The 15,167-nt window shown below is 45.0% G+C and overlaps 19 non-coding genes across 19 annotated transcripts; all 19 read right to left on the reverse strand.

Annotated features, from left to right (window-relative positions):
• Positions 1 to 491: 491 nt before the first annotated feature.
• On the reverse strand, positions 492 to 562 carry trnag-gcc (transfer RNA glycine (anticodon GCC)). The gene has a single exon. It is a non-coding gene; the product is annotated as a tRNA-Gly (tRNA).
• A 2,224-nt stretch (positions 563 to 2,786) lies between these two features.
• trnag-gcc (transfer RNA glycine (anticodon GCC)) lies at positions 2,787 to 2,857 on the reverse strand. The gene has a single exon. It is a non-coding gene; the product is annotated as a tRNA-Gly (tRNA).
• Positions 2,858 to 3,073: 216 nt separating this feature from the next.
• On the reverse strand, positions 3,074 to 3,144 carry trnag-gcc (transfer RNA glycine (anticodon GCC)). The gene has a single exon. It is a non-coding gene; the product is annotated as a tRNA-Gly (tRNA).
• Positions 3,145 to 3,348: 204 nt separating this feature from the next.
• On the reverse strand, positions 3,349 to 3,419 carry trnag-gcc (transfer RNA glycine (anticodon GCC)). The gene has a single exon. It is a non-coding gene; the product is annotated as a tRNA-Gly (tRNA).
• A 1,036-nt stretch (positions 3,420 to 4,455) lies between these two features.
• On the reverse strand, positions 4,456 to 4,526 carry trnag-gcc (transfer RNA glycine (anticodon GCC)). The gene has a single exon. It is a non-coding gene; the product is annotated as a tRNA-Gly (tRNA).
• A 1,311-nt stretch (positions 4,527 to 5,837) lies between these two features.
• Positions 5,838 to 5,908, reverse strand: trnag-gcc (transfer RNA glycine (anticodon GCC)). The gene has a single exon. It is a non-coding gene; the product is annotated as a tRNA-Gly (tRNA).
• A 673-nt stretch (positions 5,909 to 6,581) lies between these two features.
• trnag-gcc (transfer RNA glycine (anticodon GCC)) lies at positions 6,582 to 6,652 on the reverse strand. Its single transcript has one exon. It is a non-coding gene; the product is annotated as a tRNA-Gly (tRNA).
• A 216-nt stretch (positions 6,653 to 6,868) lies between these two features.
• Positions 6,869 to 6,939, reverse strand: trnag-gcc (transfer RNA glycine (anticodon GCC)). The gene has a single exon. It is a non-coding gene; the product is annotated as a tRNA-Gly (tRNA).
• Positions 6,940 to 7,143: 204 nt separating this feature from the next.
• On the reverse strand, positions 7,144 to 7,214 carry trnag-gcc (transfer RNA glycine (anticodon GCC)). The gene has a single exon. It is a non-coding gene; the product is annotated as a tRNA-Gly (tRNA).
• Positions 7,215 to 7,991: 777 nt separating this feature from the next.
• On the reverse strand, positions 7,992 to 8,062 carry trnag-gcc (transfer RNA glycine (anticodon GCC)). Its single transcript has one exon. It is a non-coding gene; the product is annotated as a tRNA-Gly (tRNA).
• Positions 8,063 to 8,266: 204 nt separating this feature from the next.
• On the reverse strand, positions 8,267 to 8,337 carry trnag-gcc (transfer RNA glycine (anticodon GCC)). Its single transcript has one exon. It is a non-coding gene; the product is annotated as a tRNA-Gly (tRNA).
• Positions 8,338 to 10,104: 1,767 nt separating this feature from the next.
• On the reverse strand, positions 10,105 to 10,175 carry trnag-gcc (transfer RNA glycine (anticodon GCC)). The gene has a single exon. It is a non-coding gene; the product is annotated as a tRNA-Gly (tRNA).
• A 216-nt stretch (positions 10,176 to 10,391) lies between these two features.
• Positions 10,392 to 10,462, reverse strand: trnag-gcc (transfer RNA glycine (anticodon GCC)). The gene has a single exon. It is a non-coding gene; the product is annotated as a tRNA-Gly (tRNA).
• Positions 10,463 to 10,666: 204 nt separating this feature from the next.
• On the reverse strand, positions 10,667 to 10,737 carry trnag-gcc (transfer RNA glycine (anticodon GCC)). The gene has a single exon. It is a non-coding gene; the product is annotated as a tRNA-Gly (tRNA).
• A 1,036-nt stretch (positions 10,738 to 11,773) lies between these two features.
• trnag-gcc (transfer RNA glycine (anticodon GCC)) lies at positions 11,774 to 11,844 on the reverse strand. The gene has a single exon. It is a non-coding gene; the product is annotated as a tRNA-Gly (tRNA).
• A 1,311-nt stretch (positions 11,845 to 13,155) lies between these two features.
• Positions 13,156 to 13,226, reverse strand: trnag-gcc (transfer RNA glycine (anticodon GCC)). The gene has a single exon. It is a non-coding gene; the product is annotated as a tRNA-Gly (tRNA).
• A 673-nt stretch (positions 13,227 to 13,899) lies between these two features.
• Positions 13,900 to 13,970, reverse strand: trnag-gcc (transfer RNA glycine (anticodon GCC)). The gene has a single exon. It is a non-coding gene; the product is annotated as a tRNA-Gly (tRNA).
• A 216-nt stretch (positions 13,971 to 14,186) lies between these two features.
• Positions 14,187 to 14,257, reverse strand: trnag-gcc (transfer RNA glycine (anticodon GCC)). Its single transcript has one exon. It is a non-coding gene; the product is annotated as a tRNA-Gly (tRNA).
• A 204-nt stretch (positions 14,258 to 14,461) lies between these two features.
• Positions 14,462 to 14,532, reverse strand: trnag-gcc (transfer RNA glycine (anticodon GCC)). The gene has a single exon. It is a non-coding gene; the product is annotated as a tRNA-Gly (tRNA).
• Between the last annotated feature and the right edge of the window lie 635 nt (positions 14,533 to 15,167).

The raw sequence follows: 15,167 nt of genomic DNA on the forward strand, positions 1-15,167 counted from the left end.
CTTGTCTGTTAGGGCTAGTTTAGAAGCCCTACCTGCCGAACTCACCACACGTTTTTAAGCGTAGCCAGAACACAAGTTTTGAAATGTTGACTTTCATGAAATCAAGTCAAACATATCAAAACAGGAAAGCAGATTAAAAGCAGCTGACCACACTTCATCCAAAAAGACTACCTCGTGGAGCATTCTTACAAAGCTGTCATGAAGGAGCAGCCTCAATTGCATTGGCCGGGAATCGGACCGGGTCTCCCGCGTGGCAGGCAAGAATTCTACCGCTGAACCACCAATGCTTGTCTGTTGGGGCTAGTTTAGAAGCCCTACCTGCCGAACTCACCACACAACGATTTTAATCGTTTTAAAATGTTGACTTTCATGAAATCAAGTCAAACATATCAAAACAGGAAAGCAGATTAAAAGCAGCTGACCACACTTCATCCAAAAAGAATACCTTGTGGAGCATTCTTACAAAGCTGTAATGAAGGAGCAGCCTCAATTGCATTGGCCGGGAATCGGACCCGGGTCTCCCGCGTGGCAGGCGAGAATTCTACCACTGAACCACCAATGCTTGTCTGTTAGGGCTAATTTAGAAGCCCTACCTGCCGAACTCACCACACGTTTTTAAGCATAGCCAGAACACAAGTTTTGAAATGTTGACTTTCCTGAAATCAAGTCAAACATATCAAAACAGGAAAGCATATTAAAAGCAGCTGACCACACTTCATACAAAAAGACTACCTCATGGAGCATTCTTACAAAGCTGTCATGAAGGAGCAGCCTCAATTGCATTGGCCGGGAATCGGACCGGGTCTCCCGCGTGGCAGGCAAGAATTCTACCGCTGAACCACCAATGCTTGTCTGTTGGGGCTAGTTTAGAAGCCCTACCTGCCGAACTCACCACGCAACGATTTTAATCGTTTTAAAATGTTGACTTTCATGAAATCAAGTCAAACATATCAAAGCAGGAAAGCAGATTAAAAGCAGCTGACCACACTTCATCCAAAATGACTACCTCGTAGAGCATTCTTACAAAGCTGTAATGAAGGAGCAGCCTCAATTGCATTGGCCGGGAATCGTACCCTGGTCTCCCGAACACAAGTTTTGAAATGTTGACTTTCATGAAATCAAGTCAAACATATCAAAACAGGAAAGCAGATTAAAAGCAGCTGACCACACTTCATCCAAAATGACTACCTCGTGGAGCATTCTTACAAAGCTGTAATGAAGGAGCAGCCTCCATTGCATTGGCCGGGAATCGGACCCGGGTCTCCCGAACACAAGTTTTGAAATGTTGACTTTCATGAAATCAAGTCAAACATATCAAAACAGGAAAGCAGATTAAAAGCAGCTGACCACACTTCATCCAAAAAGACTACCTCATGGAGCATTCTTACAAAGCTGTCATAAAGGAGCAGCCTCAATTGCATTGGCCAGATATCGGACCCGGGTCTCCCGCGTGGCAGGCGAGAATTCTACCACTGAACCACCAATGCTTGTCTGTTAGGGCTAGTTTAGAAGCCCTACCTGCCGAACTCACCACACAACGATTTTAATCGTTTTAAAATGTTGACTTTCATGAAATCAAGTCAAACATATCAAAGCAGGAAAGCAGATTAAAAGCAGCTGACCACACTTCATCCAAAATGACTACCTCGTGGAGCATTCTTACAAAGCTGTAATGAAGGAGCAGCCTCAATTGCATTGGCCGGGAATCGTACCCGGGTCTCCCGAACACAAGTTTTGAAATGTTGACTTTCATGAAATCAATTCAATCATATCAAAACAGGAAAGCAGATTAAAAGCAGCTGACCACACTTCATCCAAAATGACTACCTCGTGGAGCATTCTTACAAAGCTGTAATGAAGGAGCAGCCTCAATTGCATTGGCCGGGAATCGGACCCGGGTCTCCCGAACACAAGTTTTGAAATGTTGACTTTCATGAAATCAAGTCAAACATATCAAAACAGGAAAGCAGATTAAAAGCAGCTGACCACACTTCATCCAAAAAGACTACCTCATGGAGCATTCTTACAAAGCTGTCATAAAGGAGCAGCCTCAATTGCATTGGCCGGGAATCGGACCCGGGTCTCCCGCGTGGCAGGCGAGAATTCTACCACTGAACCACCAACGCTTGTCTGTTAGGGCTAGTTTAGAAGCCCTACCTGCCGAACTCACCACACAACGTTTTTAATGGTTTTAAAATGTTGACTTTCCTGAAATCAAGTCAAACATATCAAAACAGGAAAGCAGATTAAAAGCAGCTGACCACACTTCATCCAAAATGACTACCTCGTGGAGCATTCTTACAAAGCTGTAATGAAGGAGCAGCCTCAATTGCATTGGCCGGGAATCGGACCCGGGTCTCCCGAACACAAGTTTTGAAATGTTGACTTTCATGAAATCAAGTCAAACATATCAAAACAGGAAAGCAGATTAAAAGCAGCTGACCACACTTCATCCAAAAAGTCTACCTCGTGGAGCATTCTTACAAAGCTGTCATGAAGGAGCAGCCTCAATTGCATTGGCCGGGAATCGGACCGGGTCTCCCGTGTGGCAGGCAAGAATTCTACCGCTGAACCACCAATGCTTGTCTGTTGGGGCTAGTTTAGAAGCCCTACCTGCCGAACTCACCACACAACGATTTTAATCGTTTTAAAATGTTGACTTTCATGAAATCAAGTCAAACATATCAAAACAGGAAAGCAGATTAAAAGCAGCTGACCACACTTCATCCAAAAAGACTACCTCATGGAGCATTCTTACAAATCTGTCATAAAGGAGCAGCCTCAATTGCATTGGCCGGGAATCGGACCCGGGTCTCCCGCGTGGCAGGCGAGAATTCTACCACTGAACCACCAATGCTTGTCTGTTAGGGCTAGTTTAGAAGCCCTACCTGCCGAACTCACCACACGTTTTTAAGCGTAGCCAGAACACAAGTTTTGAAATGTTGACTTTCATGAAATCAAGTCAAACATATCAAAACAGGAAAGCAGATTAAAAGCAGCTGACCACACTTCATCCAAAAAGACTACCTCGTGGAGCATTCTTACAAAGCTGTCATGAAGGAGCAGCCTCACTTGCATTGGCCGGGAATCGGACCCGGGTCTCCCGCGTGGCAGGCGAGAATTCTACCACTGAACCACCAATGCTTGTCCGTTAGGGCTAGTTTAGAAGCCCTACCTGCCGAACTCACCACACAACGTTTTCAATCGTTTTAAAATGTTGACTTTCCTGAAATCAAGTCAAACATATCAAAACAGGAAAGCAAATTAAAAGCAGCTGACCACACTTCATCCAAAAAGAATACCTTGTGGAGCATTCTTACAAAGCTGTAATGAAGAAGCAGCCTCAATTGCATTGGCCGGGAATCGGACCCGGGTCTCCCGCGTGGCAGGCGAGAATTCTACCACTGAACCACCAATGCTTGTCTGTTAGGGCTAGTTTAGAAGCCCTACCTGCCGAACTTACCACACGTTTTTAAGCGTAGCCAGAACACAAGTTTTGAAATGTTGACTTTCCTGAAATCAAGTCAAACATATCAAAACAGGAAAGCATATTAAAAGCAGCTGACCACACTTCATCCAAAAAGACTACCTCGTGGAGCATTCTTACAAAGCTGTCATGAAGGAGCAGCCTCAATTGCATTGGCCGGGAATCGGACCCGGGTCTCCCGAACACAAGTTTTGAAATGTTGACTTTCATGAAATCAAGTCAAACATATCAAAACAGGAAAGCAGATTAAAAGCAGCTGACCACACTTCATCCAAAATGACTATCTTGTGGAGCATTCTTACAAAGCTGTAATGAAGGAGCAGCCTCAATTGCATTGGCCGGGAATCGGACCGGGTCTCCCGCGTGGCAGGCAAGAATTCTACCGCTGAACCACCAATGCTTGTCTGTTGGGGCTAGTTTAGAAGCCCTACCTGCCGAATTCACCACACAACGTTTTTAATCGTTTTAAAATGTTGACTTTCATGAAATCAAGTCAAACATATCAAAGCAGGAAAGCAGATTAAAAGCAGCTGACCACACTTCATCCAAAATGACTACCTCGTGGAGCATTTTTACAAAGCTGTAATGAAGGAGCAGCCTCAATTGCATTGGCCGGGAATCGTACCCTGGTCTCCCGAACACAAGTTTTGAAATGTTGACTTTCATGAAATCAAGTCAAACATATCAAAACAGGAAAGCAGATTAAAAGCAGCTGACCACACTTCATCCAAAATGACTACCTCGTGGAGCATTCTTACAAAGCTGTAATGAAGGAGCAGCCTCAATTGCATTGGCCGGGAATCGGACCCTGGTCTCCCGAACACAAGTTTTGAAATGTTGACTTTCATGAAATCAGGTCAAACATATCAAAACAGGAAAGCAGATTAAAAGCAGCTGACCACACTTCATCCAAAAAGACTACCTCATGGAGCATTCTTACAAAGCTGTCATAAAGGAGCAGCCTCAATTGCATTGGCCGGGAATCGGACCCGGGTCTCCCGCGTGGCAGGCGAGAATTCTACCACTGAACCACCAATGCTTGTCTGTTAGGGCTAGTTTAGAAGCCCTACCTGCCGAACTCACCACACAACGATTTTAATCGTTTTAAAATGTCGACTTTCATGAAATCAAGTCAAACATATCAAAGCAGGAAAGCAGATTAAAAGCAGCTGACCACACTTCATCCAAAATGACTACCTCGTGGAGCATTCCTACAAAGCTGTAATGAAGGAGCAGCCTCAATTGCATTGGCCGGGAATCGGACCCGGGTCTCCCGAACAGAAGTTTTGAAATGTTGACTTTCATGAAATCAAGTCAAACATATCAAAACAGGAAAGCAGATTAAAAGCAGCTGACCACACTTCATCCAAAAAGACTACCTCATGGAGCATTCTTACAAAGCTGTCATAAAGGAGCAGCCTCAATTGCATTGGCCAATTTCGGACCCGGGTCTCCCGCGTGGCAGGCGAGAATTCTACCACTGAACCACCAATGCTTGTCTGTTAGGGCTAGTTTAGAAGCCCTACCTGCCGAACTCACCACACAACGTTTTTAATGGTTTTAAAATGTTGACTTTCCTGAAATCAAGTCAAACATATCAAAACAGGAAAGCAGATTAAAAGCAGCTGACCACACTTCATCCAAAAAGACTACCTCATGGAGCATTCTTACAAAGCTGTCATGAAGGAGCAGCCTCACTTGCATTGGCCGGGAATCGGACCCGGGGCTCCCGCGTGGCAGGCGAGAATTCTACCACTGAACCACCAATGCCTGTCTGTTAGGGCTAGTTTAGAAGCCTTACCTGCCGAACTCACCACACGTTTTTAAGCGTAGCCAGAACACAAGTTTTGAAATGTTGACTTTCATGAAATCAAGTCAAACATATCAAAAAAGGAAAGCAGATTAAAAGCAGCTGACCACACTTCATCCAAAATGACTACCTCGTGGAGCATTCTTACAAAGCTGTAATGAAGGAGCAGCCTCAATTGCATTGGCCGGGAATCGGACCCGGGTCTCCCGAACACAAGTTTTGAAATGTTGACTTTCATGAAATCAAGTCAAACATATCAAAAAAGGAAAGCAGATTAAAAGCAGCTGACCACACTTCATCCAAAATGACTACCTCGTGGAGCATTCTTACAAAGCTGTAATGAAGGAGCAGCCTCAATTGCATTGGCCGGGAATCGGACCCGGGTCTCCCGAACACAAGTTTTAAAATGTTGACTTTCCTGAAATCAAGTCAAACATATCAAAACAGGAAAGCAGATTAAAAGCAGCTGACCACACTTCATCCAAAAAGACTACCTCATGGAGCATTCTTACTAAGCTGTCATAAAGGAGCAGCCTCAATTGCATTGGCCGGGAATCGGACCCGGGTCTCCCGCGTGGCAGGCGAGAATTCTACCACTGAACCACCAATGCCTGTCTGTTAGGGCTAGTTTAGAAGCCTTACCTGCCGAACTCACCACACGCTTTTAAGCGTAGCCAGAACACAAGTTTTGAAATATTGACTTTCATGAAATCAAGTCAAACATATCAAAAAAGGAAAGCAGATTAAAAGCAGCTGACCACACTTCATCCAAAATGACTACCTCGTGGAGCATTCTTACAAAGCTGTAATGAAGGAGCAGCCTCAATTGCATTGGCCGGGAATCGGACCCGGGTCTCCCGAACACAAGTTTTGAAATGTTGACTTTCATGAAATCAAGTCAAACATATCAAAACAGGAAAGCAGATTAAAAGCAGCTGACCACACTTCATCCAAAATGACTACCTCGTGGAGCATTCTTACAATGCTGTAGTGAAGGAGCAGCCTCAATTGCATTGGCCGGGAATCGGATGCAGGTCTCCCGCGTGGCAGGCGAGAATTCTACCACTGAACCACCAATGCTTGTCTGTTAGGGCTAGTTTAGAAGCCCTACCTGCCGAACTCACCACACAACGTTTTTAATCGTTTTAAAATGTTGACTTTCCTGAAATCAAGTCAAACATATCAAAACAGGAAAGCAGATTAAAAGCAGCTGACCACACTTCATCCAAAAAGACTACCTCATGGAGCATTCTTACTAAGCTGTCATAAAGGAGCAGCCTCAATTGCATTGGCCGGGAATCGGACCCGGGTCTCCCGCGTGGCAGGCGAGAATTCTACCACTGAACCACCAATGCCTGTCTGTTAGGGCTAGTTTAGAAGCCCTACCTGCCGAACTCACCACACGTTTTTAAGCGTAGCCAGAACACAAGTTTTGAAATGTTGACTTTCATGAAATCAAGTCAAACATTTCAAAACAGGAAAGCAGATTAAAAGCAGCTGACCACACTTCATCCAAAAAGACTACCTCGTGGAGCATTCTTACAAAGCTGTCATGAAGGAGCAGCCTCACTTGCATTGGCCGGGAATCGGACCCGGGTCTCCCGCGTGGCAGGCGAGAATTCTACCACTGAACCACCAATGCTTGTCCGTTAGGGCTAGTTTAGAAGCCCTACCTGCCGAACTCACCACACAACGTTTTCAATCGTTTTAAAATGTTGACATTCCTGAAATCAAGTCAAACATATCAAAACAGGAAAGCAAATTAAAAGCAGCTGACCACACTTCATCCAAAAAGAATACCTTGTGGAGCATTCTTACAAAGCTGTAATGAAGGAGCAGCCTCAATTGCATTGGCCGGGAATCGGACCCGGGTCTCCCGCGTGGCAGGCGAGAATTCTACCACTGAACCACCAATGCTTGTCTGTTAGGGCTAGTTTAGAAGCCCTACCTGACGAACTCACCACACGTTTTTAAGCGTAGCCAGAACACAAGTTTTGAAATGTTGACTTTCATGAAATCAAGTCAAACATATCAAAACAGGAAAGCAGATTAAAAGCAGCTGACCACACTTCATCCAAAAAGACTACCTCGTGGAGCATTCTTACAAAGCTGTCATGAAGGAGCAGCCTCAATTGCATTGGCCGGGAATCGGACCGGGTCTCCCGCGTGGCAGGCAAGAATTCTACCGCTGAACCAACAATGCTTGTCTTTTGGGGCTAGTTTAGAAGCCCTACCTGCCGAACTCACCACACAACGATTTTAATCATTTTAAAATGTTGACTTTCATGAAATCAAGTCAAACATATCAAAACAGGAAAGCAGATTAAAAGCAGCTGACCACACTTCATCCAAAAAGACTACCTCATGGAGCATTCTTACTAAGCTGTCATAAAGGAGCAGCCTCAATTGCATTGGCCGGGAATCGGACCCGGGTCTCCCGCGTGGCAGGCAAGAATTCTACCACTGAACCACCAATGCCTGTCTGTTAGGGCTAGTTTAGAAGCCCTACCTGCCGAACTCACCACATGTTTTTAAGCGTAGCCAGAACACAAGTTTTGAAATGTTGACTTTCATGAAATCAAGTCAAACATATCAAAACAGGAAAGCAGATTAAAAGCAGCTGACCACACTTCATCCAAAAAGACTACCTCGTGGAGCATTCTTACAAAGCTGTCATGAAGGAGCAGCCTCACTTGCATTGGCCGGGAATCGGACCCGGGTCTCCCGCGTGGCAGGCGAGAATTCTACCACTGAACCACCAATGCTTGTCCTTTAGGGCTAGTTTAGAAGCCCTACCTGCCGAACTCACCACACAACGTTTTCAATCGTTTTAAAATGTTGACTTTCCTGAAATCAAGTCAAACATATCAAAACAGGAAAGCAAATTAAAAGCAGCTGACCACACTTCATCCAAAAAGAATACCTTGTGGAGCATTCTAACAAAGCTGTAATGAAGGAGCAGCCTCAATTGCATTGGCCGGGAATCGGACCCGGGTCTCCCGCGTGGCAGGCGAGAATTCTACCACTGAACCACCAATGCTTGTCTGTTAGGGCTAGTTTAGAAGCCCTACCTGCCGAACTCACCACACGTTTTTAAGCGTAGCCAGAACACAGGTTTTGAAATGTTGACTTTCATGAAATCAAGTCAAACATATCAAAACAGGAAAGCAGATTAAAAGCAGCTGACCACACTTCATCCAAAAAGACTACCTCGTGGAGCATTCTTACAAAGCTGTCATGAAGGAGCAGCCTCAATTGCATTGGCCGGGAATCGGAACGGGTCTCCCGCGTGGCAGGCAAGAATTCTACCGCTGAACCACCAATGCTTGTCTGTTGGGGCTAGTTTAGAAGCCCTACCTGCCGAACTCACCACACAACGATTTTAATCGTTTTAAAATGTTGACTTTCATGAAATCAAGTCAAACATATCAAAGCAGGAAAGCAGATTAAAAGCAGCTGACCACACTTCATCCAAAATGACTACCTCGTGGACCATTCTTACAAAGATGTAATGAAGGAGCAGCCTCAATTGCATTGGCCGGGAATCGGACCCGGGTCTCCCGAACACAAGTTTTGAAATGTTGACTTTCATGAAATCAAGTCAAACATATCAAAACAGGAAAGCAGATTAAAAGCAGCTGACCACACTTCATCCAAAATGACTACCTCGTGGAGCATTCTTACAAAGCTGTAATGAAGGAGCAGCCTCAATTGCATTGGCCGGGAATCGGACCCGGGTCTCCCGAAAACAAGTTTTGAAATGTTGACTTTCATGAAATCAAGTCAAACATATCAAAACAGGAAAGCAGATTAAAAGCAGCTGACCACACTTCATCCAAAAAGACTACCTCATGGAGCATTCTTAAAAAGCTGTCATAAAGGAGCAGCCTCAATTGCATTGGCCGGGAATCGGACCCGGGTCTACCGCGTGGCAGGCGAGAATTCTACCACTGAACCACCAATGCTTGTCTGTTAGGGCTAGTTTAGAAGCCCTACCTGCCGAACTCACCACACAACGATTTTAATCGTTTTAAAATGTTGACTTTCATGAAATCAAGTCAAACATATCAAAGCAGGAAAGCAGATTAAAAGCAGCTGACCACACTTCATCCAAAATGACTACCTCGTGGAGCATTCTTACAAAGCTGTAATGAAGGAGCAGCCTCAATTGCATTGGCCGGGAATCGTACCCGGGTCTCCCGAACACAAGTTTTGAAATGTTGACTTTCATGAAATCAAGTCAATCATATCAAAACAGGAAAGCAGATTAAAAGCAGCTGACCACACTTCATCCAAAATGACTACCTCGTGGAGCATTCTTACAAAGCTGTAATGAAGGAGCAGCCTCAATTGCATTGGCCGGGAATCGGACCCGGGTCTCCCGAACACAAGTTTTGAAATGTTGACTTTCATGAAATCAAGTCAAACATATCAAAACAGGAAAGCAGATTAAAAGCAGCTGACCACACTTCATCCAAAAAGTCTACCTCGTGGAGCATTCTTACAAAGCTGTCATGAAGGAGCAGCCTCAATTGCATTGGCCGGGAATCGGACCGGGTCTCCCGTGTGGCAGGCAAGAATTCTACCGCTGAACCACCAATGCTTGTCTGTTGGGGCTAGTTTAGAAGCCCTACCTGCCGAACTCACCACACAACGATTTTAATCGTTTTAAAATGTTGACTTTCATGAAATCAAGTCAAACATATCAAAACAGGAAAGCAGATTAAAAGCAGCTGACCACACTTCATCCAAAAAGACTACCTCATGGAGCATTCTTACAAATCTGTCATAAAGGAGCAGCCTCAATTGCATTGGCCGGGAATCGGACCCGGGTCTCCCGCGTGGCAGGCGAGAATTCTACCACTGAACCACCAATGCTTGTCTGTTAGGGCTAGTTTAGAAGCCCTACCTGCCGAACTCACCACACGTTTTTAAGCGTAGCCAGAACACAAGTTTTGAAATGTTGACTTTCATGAAATCAAGTCAAACATATCAAAACAGGAAAGCAGATTAAAAGCAGCTGACCACACTTCATCCAAAAAGACTACCTCGTGGAGCATTCTTACAAAGCTGTCATGAAGGAGCAGCCTCACTTGCATTGGCCGGGAATCGGACCCGGGTCTCCCGCGTGGCAGGCGAGAATTCTACCACTGAACCACCAATGCTTGTCCGTTAGGGCTAGTTTAGAAGCCCTACCTGCCGAACTCACCACACAACGTTTTCAATCGTTTTAAAATGTTGACTTTCCTGAAATCAAGTCAAACATATCAAAACAGGAAAGCAAATTAAAAGCAGCTGACCACACTTCATCCAAAAAGAATACCTTGTGGAGCATTCTTACAAAGCTGTAATGAAGAAGCAGCCTCAATTGCATTGGCCGGGAATCGGACCCGGGTCTCCCGCGTGGCAGGCGAGAATTCTACCACTGAACCACCAATGCTTGTCTGTTAGGGCTAGTTTAGAAGCCCTACCTGCCGAACTTACCACACGTTTTTAAGCGTAGCCAGAACACAAGTTTTGAAATGTTGACTTTCCTGAAATCAAGTCAAACATATCAAAACAGGAAAGCATATTAAAAGCAGCTGACCACACTTCATCCAAAAAGACTACCTCGTGGAGCATTCTTACAAAGCTGTCATGAAGGAGCAGCCTCAATTGCATTGGCCGGGAATCGGACCCGGGTCTCCCGAACACAAGTTTTGAAATGTTGACTTTCATGAAATCAAGTCAAACATATCAAAACAGGAAAGCAGATTAAAAGCAGCTGACCACACTTCATCCAAAATGACTATCTTGTGGAGCATTCTTACAAAGCTGTAATGAAGGAGCAGCCTCAATTGCATTGGCCGGGAATCGGACCGGGTCTCCCGCGTGGCAGGCAAGAATTCTACCGCTGAACCACCAATGCTTGTCTGTTGGGGCTAGTTTAGAAGCCCTACCTGCCGAATTCACCACACAACGTTTTTAATCGTTTTAAAATGTTGACTTTCATGAAATCAAGTCAAACATATCAAAGCAGGAAAGCAGATTAAAAGCAGCTGACCACACTTCATCCAAAATGACTACCTCGTGGAGCATTTTTACAAAGCTGTAATGAAGGAGCAGCCTCAATTGCATTGGCCGGGAATCGTACCCTGGTCTCCCGAACACAAGTTTTGAAATGTTGACTTTCATGAAATCAAGTCAAACATATCAAAACAGGAAAGCAGATTAAAAGCAGCTGACCACACTTCATCCAAAATGACTACCTCGTGGAGCATTCTTACAAAGCTGTAATGAAGGAGCAGCCTCAATTGCATTGGCCGGGAATCGGACCCTGGTCTCCCGAACACAAGTTTTGAAATGTTGACTTTCATGAAATCAGGTCAAACATATCAAAACAGGAAAGCAGATTAAAAGCAGCTGACCACACTTCATCCAAAAAGACTACCTCATGGAGCATTCTTACAAAGCTGTCATAAAGGAGCAGCCTCAATTGCATTGGCCGGGAATCGGACCCGGGTCTCCCGCGTGGCAGGCGAGAATTCTACCACTGAACCACCAATGCTTGTCTGTTAGGGCTAGTTTAGAAGCCCTACCTGCCGAACTCACCACACAACGATTTTAATCGTTTTAAAATGTCGACTTTCATGAAATCAAGTCAAACATATCAAAGCAGGAAAGCAGATTAAAAGCAGCTGACCACACTTCATCCAAAATGACTACCTCGTGGAGCATTCCTACAAAGCTGTAATGAAGGAGCAGCCTCAATTGCATTGGCCGGGAATCGGACCCGGGTCTCCCGAACAGAAGTTTTGAAATGTTGACTTTCATGAAATCAAGTCAAACATATCAAAACAGGAAAGCAGATTAAAAGCAGCTGACCACACTTCATCCAAAAAGACTACCTCATGGAGCATTCTTACAAAGCTGTCATAAAGGAGCAGCCTCAATTGCATTGGCCAATTTCGGACCCGGGTCTCCCGCGTGGCAGGCGAGAATTCTACCACTGAACCACCAATGCTTGTCTGTTAGGGCTAGTTTAGAAGCCCTACCTGCCGAACTCACCACACAACGTTTTTAATGGTTTTAAAATGTTGACTTTCCTGAAATCAAGTCAAACATATCAAAACAGGAAAGCAGATTAAAAGCAGCTGACCACACTTCATCCAAAAAGACTACCTCATGGAGCATTCTTACAAAGCTGTCATGAAGGAGCAGCCTCACTTGCATTGGCCGGGAATCGGACCCGGGGCTCCCGCGTGGCAGGCGAGAATTCTACCACTGAACCACCAATGCCTGTCTGTTAGGGCTAGTTTAGAAGCCTTACCTGCCGAACTCACCACACGTTTTTAAGCGTAGCCAGAACACAAGTTTTGAAATGTTGACTTTCATGAAATCAAGTCAAACATATCAAAAAAGGAAAGCAGATTAAAAGCAGCTGACCACACTTCATCCAAAATGACTACCTCGTGGAGCATTCTTACAAAGCTGTAATGAAGGAGCAGCCTCAATTGCATTGGCCGGGAATCGGACCCGGGTCTCCCGAACACAAGTTTTGAAATGTTGACTTTCATGAAATCAAGTCAAACATATCAAAAAAGGAAAGCAGATTAAAAGCAGCTGACCACACTTCATCCAAAATGACTACCTCGTGGAGCATTCTTACAAAGCTGTAATGAAGGAGCAGCCTCAATTGCATTGGCCGGGAATCGGACCCGGGTCTCCCGAACACAAGTTTTAAAATGTTGACTTTCCTGAAATCAAGTCAAACATATCAAAACAGGAAAGCAGATTAAAAGCAGCTGACCACACTTCATCCAAAAAGACTACCTCATGGAGCATTCTTACTAAGCTGTCATAAAGGAGCAGCCTCAATTGCATTGGCCGGGAATCGGACCCGGGTCTCCCGCGTGGCAGGCGAGAATTCTACCACTGAACCACCAATGCCTGTCTGTTAGGGCTAGTTTAGAAGCCTTACCTGCCGAACTCACCACACGCTTTTAAGCGTAGCCAGAACACAAGTTTTGAAATATTGACTTTCATGAAATCAAGTCAAACATATCAAAAAAGGAAAGCAGATTAAAAGCAGCTGACCACACTTCATCCAAAATGACTACCTCGTGGAGCATTCTTACAAAGCTGTAATGAAGGAGCAGCCTCAATTGCATTGGCCGGGAATCGGACCCGGGTCTCCCGAACACAAGTTTTGAAATGTTGACTTTCATGAAATCAAGTCAAACATATCAAAACAGGAAAGCAGATTAAAAGCAGCTGACCACACTTCATCCAAAATGACTACCTCGTGGAGCATTCTTACAATGCTGTAGTGAAGGAGCAGCCTCAATTGCATTGGCCGGGAATCGGATGCAGGTCTCCCGCGTGGCAGGCGAGAATTCTACCACTGAACCACCAATGCTTGTCTGTTAGGGCTAGTTTAGAAGCCCTACCTGCCGAACTCACCACACAACGTTTTTAATCGTTTTAAAATGTTGACTTTCCTGAAATCAAGTCAAACATATCAAAACAGGAAAGCAGATTAAAAGCAGCTGACCACACTTCATCCAAAAAGACTACCTCATGGAGCATTCTTACTAAGCTGTCATAAAGGAGCAGCCTCAATTGCATTGGCCGGGAATCGGACCCGGGTCTCCCGCGTGGCAGGCGAGAATTCTACCACTGAACCACCAATGCCTGTCTGTTAGGGCTAGTTTAGAAGCCCTACCTGCCGAACTCACCACACGTTTTTAAGCGTAGCCAGAACACAAGTTTTGAAATGTTGACTTTCATGAAATCAAGTCAAACATTTCAAAACAGGAAAGCAGATTAAAAGCAGCTGACCACACTTCATCCAAAAAGACTACCTCGTGGAGCATTCTTACAAAGCTGTCATGAAGGAGCAGCCTCACTTGCATTGGCCGGGAATCGGACCCGGGTCTCCCGCGTGGCAGGCGAGAATTCTACCACTGAACCACCAATGCTTGTCCGTTAGGGCTAGTTTAGAAGCCCTACCTGCCGAACTCACCACACAACGTTTTCAATCGTTTTAAAATGTTGACATTCCTGAAATCAAGTCAAACATATCAAAACAGGAAAGCAAATTAAAAGCAGCTGACCACACTTCATCCAAAAAGAATACCTTGTGGAGCATTCTTACAAAGCTGTAATGAAGGAGCAGCCTCAATTGCATTGGCCGGGAATCGGACCCGGGTCTCCCGCGTGGCAGGCGAGAATTCTACCACTGAACCACCAATGCTTGTCTGTTAGGGCTAGTTTAGAAGCCCTACCTGACGAACTCACCACACGTTTTTAAGCGTAGCCAGAACACAAGTTTTGAAATGTTGACTTTCATGAAATCAAGTCAAACATATCAAAACAGGAAAGCAGATTAAAAGCAGCTGACCACACTTCATCCAAAAAGACTACCTCGTGGAGCATTCTTACAAAGCTGTCATGAAGGAGCAGCCTCAATTGCATTGGCCGGGAATCGGACCGGGTCTCCCGCGTGGCAGGCAAGAATTCTACCGCTGAACCAACAATGCTTGTCTTTTGGGGCTAGTTTAGAAGCCCTACCTGCCGAACTCACCACACAACGATTTTAATCATTTTAAAATGTTGACTTTCATGAAATCAAGTCAAACATATCAAAACAGGAAAGCAGATTAAAAGCAGCTGACCACACTTCATCCAAAAAGACTACCTCATGGAGCATTCTTACTAAGCTGTCATAAAGGAGCAGCCTCAATTGCATTGGCCGGGAATCGGACCCGGGTCTCCCGCGTGGCAGGCAAGAATTCTACCACTGAACCACCAATGCCTGTCTGTTAGGGCTAGTTTAGAAGCCCTACCTGCCGAACTCACCACATGTTTTTAAGCGTAGCCAGAACACAA

This window comes from Misgurnus anguillicaudatus, chromosome 9 (assembly GCF_027580225.2).
Source record: "Misgurnus anguillicaudatus chromosome 9, ASM2758022v2, whole genome shotgun sequence".
NCBI lineage: Eukaryota > Metazoa > Chordata > Actinopteri > Cypriniformes > Cobitidae > Misgurnus > Misgurnus anguillicaudatus.